This window comes from Crotalus tigris, unplaced genomic scaffold (genome assembly GCF_016545835.1).
Source record: "Crotalus tigris isolate CLP2741 ecotype Arizona unplaced genomic scaffold, ASM1654583v1 scf7180000017804.1919176, whole genome shotgun sequence".
NCBI classification, from domain to species: Eukaryota; Metazoa; Chordata; class Lepidosauria; order Squamata; family Viperidae; genus Crotalus; species Crotalus tigris.
The window spans coordinates 1489179-1501502 of NW_024096647.1; the positions used below are offsets into that span (position 1 = coordinate 1489179).

Here is a 12324-nt window from a genome sequence, read left to right on the forward strand (position 1 = left end):
CTTGTTTCCCTAGACTAAAAGCAAGCTGGGAAACAAAAATGCTAAAACAAAAAAAAAAGTTGGTGAATCACAGAGGGACCAAAACAGATAAAACACTGTTGTTATTGTTTGGTTTGTTTAGTTTAAAAAAAAAAAAAGCTTTAATTTGGAATTGTTGTTATAGAACTGTATATTTATAGGTTGTTAAGCTAAGGCCACTATCTACATTGGCAATAAACACATATTATCTTCCTAAAAAGCACTGCAACAGTAAACATCACTATAATGTCAAAGACAATAGCAATGTTTGTGTATTCCTGGAAAAATTCTGTTCTTTTTCCTATCTCCAATGCTCCTGTATTTACATTAAGTCTAAAAAAAAATATTGCTATGATACTAAGAGATATGGCAGAACTCAGATCAAGGACTTAAAATATATTTTAAATATTTTTTATTAAATATTTTACAAAGAAATTTATTTACATAGAAATAAAAAAAATAAAAAATAAAAAGAAGCTTCCAATTTCCTTTGCAGCAAATGCAAGTACAAAGTTATCTCCTAATATTATATATATATATATGTAAACTTCATTCTTTTCTATTATCCATTTTTTTCCTAATCTTCAAAACCACAAATCATAAATACATTTTGTTCTGTTTTACACAAAAAGTCTATAAAGGGTTTCCAATCAACTACAAATGTAATCTTGGGGGGGGGGGTTTCTAATCAAAGAAATTAATTTTGTCATTTCTAAATGTTCCCTCATCTTCACCACTAATTTTTCCACATTTTTGAGAAAACAATGCTCAAATACCGTATGTCTTGCTGCAGCTGTCACACATATAAAAGCAAAGTTCCATGACTTTTTTCTACTTGCTTGTCATTAGTTTCAAAGAGAAGACATTTTTTAAATATCTTCTGAATTAACATACACATTTGTATCCAAAAGTTTCTGGTTTACATGTGAACAAAACATGATACAATACCTTTTCATGTTGTTCATTTGCAGCATGAATGTAAAATGCCGTTCTGTGTTCTAGACAATTTTTAGCCAAATACCAATGATTCATCATTTCATTAAAATTCTCTCTAAGAATAGAACATAATATAAATCACATTTTCAACCACATATTTTCTCATTGGTCTTTTTATATATTATAATCAAAATTTTAACCCATTCTTTTACTTGTTCTTCTGTCTCATATTTCAGCAAAAGCTTATACACTTTAGCAATAACATTTTATTCATTAGTACATGGTTCTATTTCAAAGTCACCTTACTTTATTCAAAACCATACAATCTTTTATCCAGTTTAAACCTTTCTGTTAATTGTACATAAGAAAACCATTATCAAGAGTATTCTTCTGTTGTTTAATCTCCTGATTTCATTTTATAGTTTCCTTGAGATAATTTTAATACATCAAGATAAATTAATCTTTTGTGCTTTAGTATCATTTCTCATCTATAAAATTCTTCTTGTGCTGAAAGTCACAGAGATATTGTGACAGAATCTTAGTTTATATTTATCCCATACCTGACACAGTAATTTTTAAAGTCTGCATTTATCTTAACTTTATCATCCCATAACTATCCATGTCATCCAAATCTCAAATTATAACCTCCAAATCCAATAACCTTTTGCTTCTTAATAACAGCCATTGGTTCATCCAAACCAAATATTAGGCAACAAAATACAGTTTCAAATCTGGTCAGCCCAATATTCCTCTTTCTTTTGTAACTTAGGTTTTTTTCCTCACCATACAAATTTAGATATATTCTTCCACCATTGTTTAAATGGCGTATCAGTTGTCAAAACAGGTATTGTTTGAAACAAAAATAACATTCTACACAAAATATTTTTCTTAATCAACCCAACAGTGACAATTGTAGTTTATCCTATCTTAGCGTAGATTTTTACCTTCATTCCATATTTTAACATAGTTATTCTGAAATAGAATACAATTTACATTTATCACAATTATTCCCAAATATTTTAGATTCTTCTTAGTATTAAAGTCTTCTTTATCAATGCTATTTTATCCTGCTAGTGACCCAAATTCTTCTAATTTATTCATCAAAATTCAATTCCTTTAAAAATGTCTGCCAAAATTAAATCTTAATTTATAAGCCTCTTTTTTAATTTTTACTCCCACTGTCCTGTCTTGTTTCCATTCAATATTTTAAAGTACCAAAATAAACAAGAGATGAGAGAAAAAAATGGGCAGCCTTCTCTTATTCTTTTTTGTATCCCATATGATTTTGTTAGTGTTTTCTGTGAAGTACAAATCAATTTTATCCATTTTATAAAATTCTATATAATATTCGTATCTTCCAAAATCTTAAAAGAAAATATCCAGTTATAAAAAGCCTTCTCTGCATCTAAAAAAAAAAAAAAATCAGTGTGGCTTGTTTTTCATTATGTTGTTCCAAATATTCCAAAATATCCAACACAGTTCTAACATAATCTTTCAAGTGACTTTTAAGTAGCAACCCACATTGATCTTCATGAATAAATTCTTCCAAAATTATTTTCTGTATTTCAAACATTGTAAATAGCTTATAGCAATTGTTCAACAGTAATATTGGCCTATAATTTCTTATAGCCAACTCATATCTTGTCCTTCTTTGGGCATTACTGTAATATTAGCTATTTTCTCTGGCATCTTTCCTCCCTATAAAATAGAAATTCATTATACTGTTGTGGAAAAACCACAATACTTACATCAGAAGACAAGACCACGAAGGGTTGGAGAAAACAGGCTTTATTTGTGCACAATGGTTCAGAGCATTAGCATGACAGATTCTGAACCCTGAGTTACTCCCAGGGTGTCATTTTTATACAGCTTGCCGCCCACACTTAACCTAATGGATGGCTTCTTATCTACCTTTAACACACTAAAGGAGAGAAGTTCATATCTTGAAACCACACGCATAGGAAAAAGGAAAGTTTATACAATGTGCAGAGAACCACACTCCCCTACACGTGTAATATCTTACACCATTTGTGACTTTCGGTTGGCATTTCTTGTAAAAATGTTTCTTCATAGAATTGCACACAGGTCATCACACTCAGCTAGTTTATAGTATTAATGCTTTCAAAACATCACCTCTGTTAATTAAAATATAATTCAAAAGCACTTTATCATTTCTCTTAATGGCAATTTTCCATCTATCTCATTTCCCCCCTTTGAAACTTCACTTAAATCTTGAGATTATTGGGGAGTTTCATGTATTGGGGGGTCTCCATCTGGAGCACTCAGTTTTACATACTCCTCCCTCATCCCACAAGGCCATAACTTGGGCTATGGCTAACAGGGAATTAATGACAATACTAATCAGCAACACCACAACCACCCAAATAGTTGGCATGAGCCCCTTTCTAATACAAGCAGTTTCCCTCATCCTTTGGCTGGGTTCCATGCTTAGAAAACTCTAAGACTAGTGATGCGAACGTAGCTTCCAGGGCAGGGGATTTTTGTTGCCCGTGCGATGAGTGTTAGCTTCCGGAGTAACACCTGCAGGGGTTTTCTTCACCTCTCCCGTTCGCAGGGGGACAGCTTCCGGAGTGTCACCAGAAGTGGAGAGGCTCCTTCTTCTACGATGAAGGGTAAGCTTAAGAGGTTGAGTTGGGTCACTAGTCACTTTCCACTGGGTGGGGGCAGCCAATTTAACTCGGGACCAATGGATCCACGATTTGATTTCAGCTATCTTAACAGTAAGGGGAGAACACATAACAACAGTATACGGCCCTTTCCACTTTGGGCTTAAAACTTCCCTCTTCCAGTCCTTTACCCAGACCTCCTGTCCCGGTTGTATATTATGTGTTGGTGTAACCAAGACATGGGGTCTTTGGGTTAGAACATATTGTTGTAGCCTCTGGACTATAGTGTTAAGAGCCTGCAGCTGTTCTAATTTAACAGTATCTGCCACTTGTCCAGAGTTCTGGACACCTGGTTTGAGTAAGTTGGGGACTCTGCCATACAATAATTCAAAGGGAGACACGAGCAGCCCCCTTTGTGGGGCATACCTTATCGCAACCAGGGCCATATTTAAAGCATCTGGCTGAGTTTCCTGACATATTTTTGCCAATTTTTCCTTAATGTTCTATTCATTCTCTCCACCCTTCCTTCCGATTGAGCATGGAAACTACAGTGAAGCTTCCATATTATTCCTAGCATAGCTGCTGTCTTTTGGGTGGCTTTATGGATAAATTCAGGACCATTATCTGAAGAGATTCTAGATGGCAACCCATACCTGGGAATAATAATATGAAGCAAGGCATTTGCGACCTCAGTTGCTTTTTTTTTTCTCTTCCTTGTAGGGATGCAATCCGGCCATCCAGTGTACGTACATATTATGACTAGCATTGCTTTATAGGGACCTGAGCATGGCATGTCAGTGAAATCAATCATCAAGGAATCGAAGGGATAATTTCCTCTGGGCTGATGTCCTTGAGGCAGTTGGGGTCCTTGTCTTGGGTTGTTGGCTGCACAGATCTCACATCTAGCACAAACATTTGCTGCAATACTGTGTATTTTGTCAATATAAACCTCTCTCTTCAAGGCATTTGCCAGTGCCACCTTTCCCAGGTGCAGTTGCTTATGAACCTGTTGCACTGCATCCCATGCCATATATCCTGGGAAAAAGACTCGCCAGTCTGGCAAAATCCACCATCCATCTTCCTGCCTTGCTTCCAGCACCTCAATTTGTTTCAAGTCTTCCTGAGAGTAGTTTGGTTTAATCTGGTCCTGTTCCTGAGGGGTCCACAAAGCTAGACAATTTGTATGTTCAGAAGGTGCCTTTAGTCCAGCAATGCGAGCTTCCCAGTCTGCCTTATTATTTCCTAATTGAATATCTGATGCTTCCTTTTGATGCCCTTTGCAATGCATTACAGCTACTTCTTTAGGCTCCCACACACTATTCAGCAGACGCAATATTTGTGGTCCATACTTAACATCCTTTCCCCCTGAAGTTATAAGTCCCCTTTCTTTGTATAAGACTTGCACTTGCACTCCATGGACTTGCACTTAGAGTCTGTGTAAATATTGATGCACTTTCCTTTTGCCAACTCCAAAGCTCTAGTTAATGCATGTAGTTCAGCCAGCTGAACACTTTTACCGGGCGGAAGGGGCTCAGCTTCCCAGACTTTCTCCAAAATTACCACAGCATATCCTGCTTTTCGAGTTCCTTCTTGCATAAAACTAGTTCCATCCGTGTATATTGTAAAGTCTGGATCAAGCAGGGGGACATCTCTCATGTCTGGGCAGCTAGCGTAAGTTTCTTCAATAGCTTGTATGCAGCGGTGTGTGGTTTCCAAATCTGGTTCAGGCAGCAACGTGGCTGGATTCAGTGAGTTTGATTGAATTAGGTGTTATTAGGGCTTGGTATTTTAGCATGCATGGGTTGGTCAGTCACAAATGTTCTTTTGCTTCCAAAACAGCTTTAAGGGCACTTGGTATGTGGATATCCAATTTCTGCCCAAAAGTCAATTTATTAGCTTCCTGTGCTTCCTTAATAACGCTGTTCCAGCAATTGCTTTAAGGCAAGCCGGCCATCCTCTGGCTATATTGTCAAGCTGTTTAATCAGATAAGCAACTGGGTGATGCCAAACCCCCATCTTCTGAGTGAGAACTCCTACTGCCACAGTTGAAATAACTTTTCCAAGTCTGGTAGACCTAAACTAGGGGCGCATATTAGAGCCTCCTTGAGAGCGGTGAAGCTGTTATTTTCTTGCTGTTCCTATCGCAATGGTTTTTTTATCTCCCCCCTTTGTGGCCTCATATAGGGATTTTGCTATTAAACTAAAGGTAGGGATCCATATTCGGCAGAAGCCAGCAGCAACTAAAAATCCTCTTAACTCTTTCCTATTCTTCGGTACAGGCAGCTGGCAGATAGTGGATGATGCCTTGCAAAACCAGGGGGGTTGTCCTCTGCCCACAAATATGGTACATCAAATTCTTCCCATCTGGCATTTTTCTCTATCATTTGTGCCAGCATCACCATTCTCCATTCCTCTGCACAGGGTACTTCCATCATCACCTTTCCATATTTTATGGCCATTGTGCCATCCTCTTCAAAGGAGATCTGTACCCTTAATTTACAAAGCAGATCCCTTCCCAATAGAGGAATTGGCATATATACAAACTGATGGGTTATAGTTTTTCCTCCCATAGTGCAACTTAAGGGCTCCAAAAAGGGTCGCTGTAATATTTTTCCTGTTGCTCCTTGTATATTGATAGAGTGAGGGGAGGCTTGGCTTAGGGGTTGGGTTAGGACTGATCGGGTGGCTCCAGTATCCACAAGGAAGGGAATGGGTTTGCCTCCTACTATTAAACTGACCACAGGTTCTGGGAGGCGGGCTGAACCCGGTCAGTCTCAGTCCCATTCTTCTGTTTCTGCCAGGCCTATGAGGGGGTCCTTGAAAATCTTTCTCTTCTTCCTCTCCCTCCCTGGCCTCTTCTTGGGTTATCTCTGAAGCTTCTTACAAACTTTGCAAATCTTCCTCTTCCCTCTCCCTGTTCCTCTTCCTTTTCTCTTTCTGGACATTCACCCTTCCAGTGTCCTTCTTCTTACATATGGCACACTGGCTTCGTCCTAACACCATTCCCCTTCCTCTACCTCTTCCACCTCCCCTCGACATCCCCATTATAGCGACTGCCAGCAATTCAGCTTTCTTTTGCATTTTCTGATCTTTTTTCTTTTCCTCCTCCTTTTCTCTATTCACAAAAGTCTTTCGGGCCACTTCCATCAGTTCACTCATAGGCTTTCCCAGGGCTCCTTCCAGTCTTTGCAGCTTTCTTCGAATATCAGGGCCACTTTGCGAGATAAAGGCCATGGCAAGCATTTGAGCATTGTCAGGCTCTGTTGGATCAATAGGTGTACAAATTTGGTAGGCTTCAAGCAACCGAGCGTAAAATGCTTCCAGACTCTCTGTGGCTTCCTGTACTACCAGGGATAGTTTAGATATATTAACAGATGGTTTTCCTGCTGCATGAACTGCCTGCACCAATAACTGTTGATAAACCTGCAAATCCCCGAGGTCATGATATGACCTCTATCTTGGTGCTTCTTGACCTCTCAGCGGCTTTCGATACCATCGACCATGGTATCCTTCTGCATCGTCTTGGAGAGTTGGGGGTGGGCAGCACCGTATTGCGGTGGTTCTCCTCCTACCTCTCTGACAGGTCGCAGTCAGTGTTGGCAGGCGGACAGAGATCGACCCCTAGGCGCCTCGATTATGGGGTGCCTCAGGGCTCAGTCCTGTCCCTCCTTTTTAACATCTACATGAAACCGCTGGGTGAGATCATTCGGCGACATGGGGTGAGGTATCATCAGTATGCGGATGATACCCAATTATATATCTCCACCCCATGTCCTTTCAGTGAAGCAGTCGACGTGATGTGCTGGTGCCTGGAAGATGTGAGGGTCTGGATGGGGGTGAACAGGCTTAGACTCAACCCTGACAAGACCGAGTGGCTCTGGGTCTTGCCCCCCAAGGGTCATTCCGATGGTCCATCATTAGTCCTGGGGGAGGAAAATTTACCTCCCTCAGTGCAGGCACGCAACTTGGGTGTCCTCCTGGACTCACAGCTAAATTTGGAACAACATCTATCGGCTGTGGCCAGGGGGATCTTTGCCCAGGTTCGCCTGGTGCACCAGTTGCGGCCTTATTTGGACCGGGAGGCTCTACTCACAGTTGCTCATGCCCTTGTCACCTCAAGACTGGACTACTGTAATGCGCTCTACATGGGGCTACCCTTGAAGAGCGTTCGGAGGCTGCAGTTGGTTCAGAATGCAGCAGTTGGTTCAGAATGCAGCCATGAGAGTGATTGTGAGTGCCCCAAGGTACACACACGTGTCACCTATCCTCCGCGAGCTGCACTGGCTTCCTGTGGGTCTCCGGACGCAATTCAAGGTGTTGGTTGTCACCTTTAAAGCCCTTCATGGCTTAGGACCAGGTTACTTACAGGACCGCATACTGCTGTATAGTTCCCAGAGACCAGTGAGGTCCCACAGATTGGGCTTCCTTCAGGTCCCGTCGGCCAGACAATGTCGGCTGGCGGGCCCTCGGGGAAGGGCCTTTTCTGTGGTGGCTCCAACGTGGTGGAATCAACTTTCCCCCGAGATTCGAGCTACTCCCACCTTGCCGGCCTTCAAGAAAGCTATTAAAACTCTCCTGTTCCGGCAGGCCTGGGGTTGATGTCTCCGGGGGGACCGGGATTCGATTGGGACATGCTGTGTGAATGTATTCATTTTTTAATCGTTACACTTGTTTTAATTTTGTATGCCGCCCTGAGTCCCTAGGGATTGGGCGGCATATAAATTTTACTAATAAATAAATAAATTCCATGAAGAATCTTTGGAAGTTTCTCTCAATGTGTTCCTCAAGAGAACAAAGCAGTGGGAGAGAGGGCTTTACTATTTTTATCACTGCCATCCTAATCTTTTCCCTTTCTTCTGGATTGAACAAAGTCCCCATAAACTGTTGCATATCCATCCAGTTAGGGTTGTGGATGTCCACAATGGTCTTTACCAAGTCTGCCACTTCATTTGGTTTTTCACTAAATGGGCCATAATGAAATTTCCAATTAAGAAGGTCTGATGTGGTAAAAGGCATATATTGGAATAGAAGAGCTGTGGCTGTTTCTGCTGGATCGTCCTTACTGACAACCAATTGATCTACTTGTCTAAGGGGAGCATTCAAAGACGCTTCCTCAGTCTTTGCCCTCGTTTGTTTGGCTATCAGTCCTCCCACTTCTCTGTCTTCTGTTTGCAGTCCCGTCCATTCCTCCTCTGCCTTGGACCCCCTCAGCACTTCTTGCTGAAAGTCCAGCTTAGGTCCCTTGATCCTGGACATCTGGTTGCATTATGGCTTGGCCCCAGCTTTTTCTATCTTTGAAACTTTTTAACATAGGGGACAGTCTTGCATTTCTGGATCCATGGTGGAGGTCTTTGCAACAAGCCGAGCCACACATCAATATAGGGTGCCTGGTCTGGGTGCCCTAACGTGGGATGGAACACTAGCTGATGTACTTTTAGAGCAATGGATGGATCTAGCGTCCCTGTGCTTGGCCAGCCTATGTTAAAGCTGGGCCAATCTATCTCACAGAAGGTCCTCAACTTATGCCTACTCCACTTAATACCATACTCCTGATCCCATAGGCCAACTTAAAATGCTTTAACATACACCCCAACAGAGTAAGGGGTACACTTTCACCACCCTCCATGAGCCTCCCAGGGCACCAGACAAGACAAATGAGGAAAATGGATGAGAGGAAGGTAAGGGGTCTTTCCACTCGGGATGACACTGAGGGTTTCACTTATATGTGCTAGACCCAGGGAGCCGGACACTCACGGTCACTGATGGGAATTTCGAGCGCCACTCACTCACTGCAAACACACACAACAATCCTCCCACCTTATCCTAAAGAAAGGGTGATCAGTCCTCTCCTCCGTCCCTGTTTACAGGGAGGGATTCCTTATTTCCCTTTCAATACTTGCCTGCAGGCGAATCCTTTGTCCTCTAGCCGGCTGGAAAGATGCCTGGTCTCCTCACCCTTCATCTGTGTTTCTTGGAGTGGCCGACCGCCAATGCTGGACTCCTGAGTCACAGGGAGGTCCCTTGGAATAAAAGGTCTGATGGCACCTGGGATGTCCCTTTAACACTACAGGCCCCTGGCACTGGGGTGTGCCCTCCCGAGAGCCCCAAGACTCCTTGCCGTCCTGCTGCGGTCGCCAGATAATTGTCGTGGAAAAACCACAATACTTATATCAGAAGACAAGACCACGAAGGGTTGGAGAAAACAGGCTTTATTTGTGCACAATGGTTCAGAGCATTAGCATGACAGATTCTGAACCTTGAGTTACTCCCAGCTTGCCGCCCACGCTTAACCTAATGGATGGCTTCTTATCTACCTTTAACACACTAAAAGAGAGAAGTTCATATCTTGAAACCACACGCATAGGAAAAAGGGAAGTTTATACAATGTGCAGAGAACCACACTCCCCTACACGTGTAATATCTTACACCATTTGTGACTTTCGGTTGGCACCTTGTAAAAATGTTTCTTCATAGAATTGCACATAGGTCATCACACTCAGCCAGTTTATAGTATTAGTTAATGCTTTCAAAACATCACCTCTGTTAATTAAAATATAATTCAAAAGTACTTTTGAATTAATGGCAATTTTCCATCTACCTCAATACAAGTAATCCTTCAGGTATGGCAGATCATTTAATGACTGTTCAAAGTTACAACCTGCCCCCTAAAAGTTATACAACCCTGTTTCAAAGTTACAAATTATGCAGAAGTCACCCAGTCATTCACTCTTACTAATGGCTTATGTAGAATTCTTAACTTTGCAGAGATGCTGCAGCAAATCCACATATCTATCCCCCCTCCATCCTGCCCTGCCAGGTCCCCAAAGGCACTGGGCTTTGTCTCCAATGGATTTCACGCAACCCTCTTCCACTTCTCACATGCTCACCTTCAGAATTTCTGCAGAATTCAGGAAGCTGTGAAGGAGGAGGACACGTGGGAGGCTTCCAACAGCTTCTGTTCAGCCTGTTGTAGAATCTGAGCTTCCTGTATGGGGCAGAGTAACTTCAATGTTCTCAGTGTTGACACAGTCAGATCAGCTTACTAATTTTTTGTTTTCTAAAATATTCATCTATTTTCTCCAATTGAATATCATGCCTTTTATACTAATTAGAATAATATTCATAAAATGGTTTTTGTATAGGTACATTGTTCATTTATATAGAATCTCCCTCCTGTAATTTCAATATAATTTTCATTTATCTTTCATTTCACAATTTATAAGCCAGCCATTTCCCTGGCTTATTTTATTTATTTGCAAATTCATAATTTCTTTGCATAATTCAATTTTATTTCCATTTTGCTTATCATTAACACAGATAATTGTTGTTATAAAATCTTAATTTATTGGGAGATACTAGTGCTCCCAGATACTTAAAATATGATAAAAATTGATATTCACATTATTTTTTTTTTATTGAAAATTTTTATTTTTTAGATATTCACATTATGATGTGTCCTATCAACTTTAAATTGGGTAAGACAAATTTTATTTTTATTTTGATGCTGTACTCGTATAGAAGTAAAATCATGACTGAATAGCCATGCAACAGAATGAATAATATCCTCAATAATATGTTATGAGAAAAACAAAAGATTTGCTCAAGTCATGCAATTTCTATATAACACGTTAGAATAGAAAAAGTGTGCCTTTTTAATATTTCAATAGTCTATTTTTAAAGAAATCCATTTCTAATGGTTTTATGGTACAGTCAGCCTGGGCAATTAAGGACAATGCAAAAATTATTATGTGAAACAGCAGACGTAATGTTTGACAATGTAGATATGATAATATAACTTTTGGGTTGGGTCAAGGGAATTACTTCTTTCCATTCCATGATTAATAAGATACTGTATATTAGATACTAAATACAGTATTTTCCATCTATCATGTCTCTTCTTGAGTATACAAGAGGATTTTATACTGAGTTACATTATTAATCTAATTGACCAAATATTGCCTGTATTTCTTGGATCCAAGCAGGCTTCCCTAGTGCTAATATCCAGTCCTTAATATTTTCACTACTCTACTTCTGCATGCAAAGGAGCAAGTTAAGATTAATAATCTATCAGTCAGTAAATTGAGCAAGGAAAGGATTCTTATAATTTTTGAGGCAATTCATAATAATTATTGATGATGTGTTCAAATAGACCTCAGCCCAGGATATATTCAAATACAATTAAAAGAATCTTTTACGTTTTAATAAAATTATCATTTTCAGTATTTATTTAGCATATGGCATATCATACATGGATTAGCAATATAAATTAACACTCAACTAGATTAGTAGAACCCAGTAAAATATAAATATCAGAAAGGTCTATGTTCAAATATCAAGGTCTAGGTCAGTGGTGGTGAATCTATGGCACAGGTGCCAGAGGCGGCACTTGGAGCCCTCTCTGTGGGCACACGTGGCGTTGCCCCAGCCTTGCCTCCCCCATGACCCCCTTCTCTCCATCAGCCCCCCTGAAGAAGAGTCACCCTTGAGCGTGGCCCACACAGAGCAGCGCAGCCAAGGACATGGCAGCTAGGCAGCGTACACAAGTCTCTGCCCTCACACCCCATCATGCAGTTGATGCTGCAGGATGCGGGCAGAGGGTATGGCCGCCATAGCGCTGCTGGGCTGCCTGGGCGATCTACAGCGGGCCCTGGAAGTGATGAGTAGTCCTGGGGGTAGGTGGGGTGGGGGATGGGAGCGGAGCACGGAGGTGGCATGGGGCGGGGCCAGTTTTTGGGCACTCAGT

General features: G+C 40.8%; 1 long non-coding RNA gene across 1 annotated transcript in view; it reads right to left on the reverse strand.

Moving 5' to 3' along the window:
- Positions 1 to 768: 768 nt before the first annotated feature.
- Positions 769 to 12324, reverse strand: part of LOC120307700 — a 33796-nt gene continuing 22240 nt past the window's right edge. The window contains exons 2-3 of the long non-coding RNA XR_005556620.1: positions 10469 to 10566; positions 769 to 1069 (exon numbers count right to left, since the gene is read on the reverse strand). This is a non-coding gene — a long non-coding RNA (uncharacterized LOC120307700). The remainder of the gene's footprint in view (positions 1070 to 10468; positions 10567 to 12324) is intronic.